Source organism: Oryctolagus cuniculus, chromosome 9 (genome assembly GCF_964237555.1).
Source record: "Oryctolagus cuniculus chromosome 9, mOryCun1.1, whole genome shotgun sequence".
Lineage (NCBI taxonomy): Eukaryota > Metazoa > Chordata > Mammalia > Lagomorpha > Leporidae > Oryctolagus > Oryctolagus cuniculus.
The window spans coordinates 122277040-122283070 of NC_091440.1; the positions used below are offsets into that span (position 1 = coordinate 122277040).

Below are 6031 nucleotides of genomic sequence, written 5' to 3' on the forward strand. Positions count from 1 at the left end.
ATCTAAGGCACTATGGCAATCTCCATATACGCTATGACATACTTATTTCCCCACACTCTCCTAGGCTAGGAGGACCAAGGGATCAAGTGCTGGCCAGTAAGAGTTAAACAGAAGACATCTGAGAGGCTTCGAAGAAGGATTTTATCTTCTGATTAGGAAAACAGCAGCTCACGCAAGGTGACCTGGCTGGTGCCCCCTCCTCCTGCTGCTGCTGCTCCTCTTCCTTCTCCCCTTCTTCTTCTTCTTCTGTTTATTTTTCTTTTAAAAAAACTTTATTATGGTAAGAATACTTGATATGTGACCTACTCTCCTAGCAGGTGTTTAAGTGTGTAATACAGTGTTGTCAGCTTTTGTGTAGCAGATCTTTAGAACATACTCCTCTTTTTTGGGATTTTAAAATGAGTTTATCAAAGAATGTTCTTAGGAAGGCAACAACTTTCGGTTTGTCTTTTTAAAAAGCTATGTTTTTCCATGCTGTATAATAAAGATAACAGGGGCTGGCATTGTGCAGTGGGTTAAGCCACCACCTGCAATGCCATGCTGGTTCCTGTCCTGGCTGTTCCACCCTCATCCAGCTCTCTGATAATGTACCTGGGAAAGCAGCATAAAATGGCTGAGGTTCCTGGGCTTCTGCCACTCGTATGGGAGACCTGGATGGAATTCTAGGCTCCTGGCTTTGCCTGGTGCAGCCATCTGGGCAGTGAATCAGCAGGTGGAAGATATCTCTCTCTCTCTCTCTCTCTGTAACTTTGCCTTTCAAATAAGTGTTTTTTTTTTTTTAAATAAAGATAATGTAAGAGGCAATGGAGTTACAAGTTTCTTTCTGCTGGAATTCTGATAATGTAGCATAGTATAGTCATTGTTACAATGCTGAGATCAGTTTTTAAGTCTATGCTTCCCTTCATAAGGTGATGAATAACAGCAGGATTTCCCCCCTGTTCATTCTGTAACATTGGAGCCAGTATTTTTTGCCATCACAGGCTACAACATTCATTTTACCCACTTTAATAAATCCCATCACCTCTCTGATTTCAACATGATTCAATGCAAAAGTCCACCCGGTCTGGCAGAATCCTTATGTATTTAGGAAGTCTGTGAAATTGACTCGGTTCCTCACTGTCTGAGCCAGAGTTGCATTTATAGCCTCATCAGACTGAAGTGGGACTGGAAGAGCAAGTTAGGGGTGATTTGGTGAGACCGTGTGTCTCCTGAAGATGGTTTCCTACAGTGGTGTTTCTGTACAGCTGTTGTGCCACAGCTTTGGTTCAGGACCCGGCTGCTCCACTTCCTGTCCAGCTCCTTGCTATGGCCCAGGAAAGCAGTGGAGGATGACCCAACTGCTTGGGCCCCTGCACCCACATGGGAGACTGGGAAGAAGCTCCTGGCTCCTGGCTTTGGATCGGCACAGCTCTGACCATTGCGGTCATCTGGGGAGTGAACCAGCTGATGGAAGACCTCTCTCTCTCTCTCTCTCTCTCTCTCTCTCTCTCCTCTCTGTGTAATTCTGACTTACAAATAAATAAATTAATAAATCTTTAAATAATTTTTCTTTCTTTATAACAACGCTATTTAACTGATAACCCAAACAATAGTCAGCTGGGTCATACCTTTCATTTACTCTCTTCCAGAGTGATCATTTATTATCTCTATAAACTATTATTTCTCAAAATGATCTTTTGTTCTTCACCCTTATTAGAATGTCTTATCTCAGGTTACTGCCTCTCAGTTGGCTATTGGCCTGTTTTGTTGGATAAAGATTTATTTTATTTATTTGAAAGGCAGAGTTATAAAGAGAGACAGAGAAGCAGAGAGAAAGAGAAAGAGAGAGATACCTTCCACTCTCTGGTTCACTTTCCAGCTGACCACAATGGCTGGATCTGGGCCAGACTGAAGCCAGGAGCCAGGAGTTTCTTCCTGGTCTCCCAAGTGGGTGCAGGGATCCAAGGACTAGGGCCATCGTCCACTGCTGTTCACAAGTCATTAACAGAGAGCTGGATCAGAAGTGGAGCAGCTGGGACTCGAACCATCACCTATACGGGATTCTGGCACCACAGTCGGTGGCTGTACCTACTGCACTAGTAGGCCACAGTGCCACTATTCCACAACACTGGCCCCAGGGACATTAGGCTCTTAACTTGTATCTGTGTGATGTCTTGGCACTTTTACCTGTGTTATTCTTATTTTCTTTTCCTGTAAAATGGGGACAATAAGCCATGAGGTTTGCAAAAGAATTGAAAGGTTTTTATATGCATAAAGTAATTAGAAAAATGCATAGAACATATTAATGAACAATAAATACTGGTTATTACTATTTCCTTTAATCTGAATCCTAATTTGTGTTTTTGGAATTATTCTGTGTGATTTTCTTTGTAGCATAAAATACTGCTCACCAAATCACCACTGCCTGAATACTCTATTTTAGCACAACGGCCGGAGCTGGGTCAATCAAAAGTCAGGAGCCAGGAGCTTCTTCCAGGTCTCCCATGCAGGTGCAGGGATCCAAGGACTTGGGCCATCCTCCACTGCTTTCCCAGGCCATAGCAGAGAGCTGGACCAGAAGTGGAGCAGCCGGAACTCGAACCAGTGCCCATATGGGAGGCTGGCACTGCAGGCGGCAACTTTACCCGCTAAGCCATAGCACTGGCACCCCATCATTATCTTCTTAAGTCACTCATTTCCATAGCCATACCCTGGGTTAGGATACTAAACCCCAGGTCTTATCCTAGATCTACTGAATGATGACTATTGATAAGAGAGGTACAGGGGTGAGACCCAAAATCTACATTTTAACCTCTACCAGGGGAACTGAGATCTGATTGCACATAATGAATTGGAGCTTGTCATGTCCCAGACTGCCATATCTACAAAATCCTAATTGAAACGTTATCCTCCATACCAAACCTCCAGCGCCTCCAGTTTTCTCAGTCACAACAAACTTGTCCAACCTCATCTATCCCTTTAGCTATTTGACTTCTCGACTAGGCATAGAGAGGTCCTCAGTCACGTTTTATTGGTGAAAATGTGATTGCTCTCTCTGACTTCTTCCGGGACTTTGTGTCTTTCTATGTCTAGGTTATTACACCTTTGCCCACCGTTTAGTATTTTATTGACATATAACCTCCGGTTTAAACATAAAGGTTGTTTTGGTACTCTGTAGTTTTTCTTTGTTTGTAGTGCCCTTTTCCTCTGCTGTCTTGATGTGGATGGAGGATCAGCACCCCTAACCTCCGAGGCAGAAATGCTGCCACAGCCGTTTGAGTGGCCAGAGAGCTTTATTAAACTAACAGAAAATTTTCTCAACCATGATTGACCTTGCAGTGGGATTCAACACAGACATTCCGCTTGTCTGGGTTTCTCACTCTGAGATTCATCAAAGTTAGAAAGATATGGAAGTTGTACCATATTCTTTCTGCTGTTTTCTTGAATTATAACTGCATGTTCCAAAACAGAGATAAGGTTTGCATAGCATTGGTAGGACTTAGGGAAAATCTTACAAGAGTTTGCTGTGAAGTTTGTAATAGACTTGAGAAACTTCAGTGTACTTGGCACAATGCTATGTCCATGTCAGTTTAAGCTGTTAGTCCAGGGGTGACCAGCTGTCCCAGCCCCGGGCAGGAGTTGCAGGAAGTCACCTAACACTATGTAGGAAATTCCAGGATCTACAAGTACCTCCTGCAAGATTCTCTGTTAGCCTATCTCCCAGGCAGCCAGGCCTTGGCTGATTAGCACACTGGACGTCAAAAATGGCTTTCTGTTGGCAAAACTAGTATGCGTATGTTTATTAGGAAGGTAGACATTAGAAATTAGTTCTCAGGGTGAGCACTTAGCAGAGTGGTTAAGATGTTGCTTGGGGGGGCTGGCGCCGTGGCTCACTTGGTTGATCCTCCGCCTGCGGTGCAGGCATCCCTTATGAGCACCGGGTTCTAGTCCTGGTTGTTCCTCTTCCAGTCCAGCTCTCTGCTGTGGCCCGGGAGTGCAGTGGAGGATGGCCCAAGTGCTTGGGCCACTGCACCCGCACGGGAGACCAGGAAGAGGCACCTGGCTCCTGGCTTCGGATTGGCGTAGCTCCAGCTGTAGCGGCCATTTAGGGAGTGAACCAACGGAAGGAAGACCTTTCTCTCTCTCTCTCTCTCTCTCACTGTGTATAATTCTACCTGTCAAATAATAATAATAATAATAATAATTAAAAAGATGCTGCCTGGGAGACACACCTTACACTGGAGTGCCTGGGCTTGAGTCCCAGTTCTGTTCCCAATTCCCACTTCCTGCGAATGCAGATTCCAGGGGCAGCAAGTGATGGCTCAAGGAGTTGGGTGCGGCCAGTGCCGCGGCTCACTAGGCTAATCCTCTGCCTTGTGGCACTGGCACACCGGGTTCTAGTTCCGGTCGGGGCGCCGCATTCTGTCCTGGTTGCCCCTCTTCCAGGCCAGCTCTCTGGTGTGGCCAGGGAGTGCAGTGGAGGATGGCCCAGGTGCTTGGGCCCTGCACCCCATGGGAGACCAGGAGAAGCACCTGGCTCCTGGCTTCGGATCAGCGTGGTGCGGCGGCCATTGGAGGTTGAACCAACGGCAAAGGAAGACCTTTCTCTCTGTCTCTCTCTCTCACTGTCCACTCTGCCTGTCAAAAAAAAAAAAAAAAAAGGAGTTGGGTGCCTGCCACCCATGCAGGAGACCTGGACTGAGTGCCCAGTTCCTGGCGTTGGCCTTGCCCAACCTGGTTTTTATGAGCATTTGTTGATGATAGCACTCTCTGTTGGTCTGTCTGTCTCCCTCAGCCTCTCAAATAAATAAATAAACATTTAAAGGTCTAAAATGTTTTTAAAAGTAAAAATAAATGCACTTTTGAAAAGAAGGACAGGTGTTTGGTGTAGCGGTTAACATGCTGTTTGGGACGCTCCATCCCATAACAGAGAACCTAGGTTATTGATTCCCTCTCTCAAGTCCAGCTTCCTGCCAACATGCACTCTGGGAGGTGGTGAGTCATGGCTCAAATACTTGGGTCCTTCCAACCCACTTGGGGTCCCAGATGGAGTTCCCTGCTCCAGACTTGGGGCCTAATGTGGCTGTTGCAGGTTTGGGGGAAGTGAACCATCAGATGGAGATATCTCTCTTTCTCTCTCTCTCTCTCTCCCTCTCTCTCTCCCTCTATCTCTCTCTCTCTCTTGCTGTCTGGCTCTTTTTCTTTCCTTCTGCCTTTTAAATGAATGAATGAAAATTCTTAAAAAAAAAAAAAAAACAAAAAGGGAACTAGCCTTCATGTGTAGAAAATATTCTCTATATATGTGTAGGCAGCACAATTTAGGGAGAGTCCCTAAGTCTGTCCTTAATTCATGTCCTTAATCGGCTGCCCTTGGCGACCCTGCCTTTCTAGAACAATTTCTTCTGCGTTTGGTGGCCTGATCAGAGTGAGGAGCATATGGCACTGGTGATAAGATGTCATTTCCAAAATTAGTCTTACAAGGACAGCTGCTATTCTTGTATACTTTCTTTCTTTCTGTCTCCTCTTGAGTTTCTCATCCTGGGGGAAGCCAGCTGCCAAACCATGAGGCCACCCCACAGGGAGGCCGGTGTGGAGGGGGTGGGGTCCAGTAACAGCGCCAGCGATCCTGGAAGCAGAGGCACTGGCTAAGCTGATCCGGATTCCTGACCTTCAGACGCTGTAACATAGTCACAGCCTCCAGGTTTGTTATACACAACAAGCCACTGAATCCTCACTTCATCCTGTCATTATTGCCATTTGACAGGTCAAGAAAACTGCTCTAAAGAAGTTCCGTTGTTACAGAAACCTGGGGTGGGAAAACTCTCCATTCAAACAGGCACCAGACACGGTGGAGGATTTATTTATTACACCAGCAGGCTCAGCTAGAATCATTTCCTGAGAGCTGAGCAACAATCCCAAGTTTCTTACAATATTTATAGGTTTTTCAGTGTCGTACTTTAGCTGTTACAGCACTGGTGGGTTTAAACTGCAGCCTACATGACTTAGGACCACACTTCCAATGATCAGTGGACCTGGTATATTTCTAAAAAAG

General features: G+C 45.7%; 1 pseudogene; it reads right to left on the minus strand.

Moving 5' to 3' along the window:
* Window positions 1-939: 939 nt before the first annotated feature.
* Window positions 940-2950, minus strand: LOC127491981 (transcription initiation factor IIA subunit 2 pseudogene; annotated as a pseudogene).
* Window positions 2951-6031: the final 3081 nt, after the last annotated feature.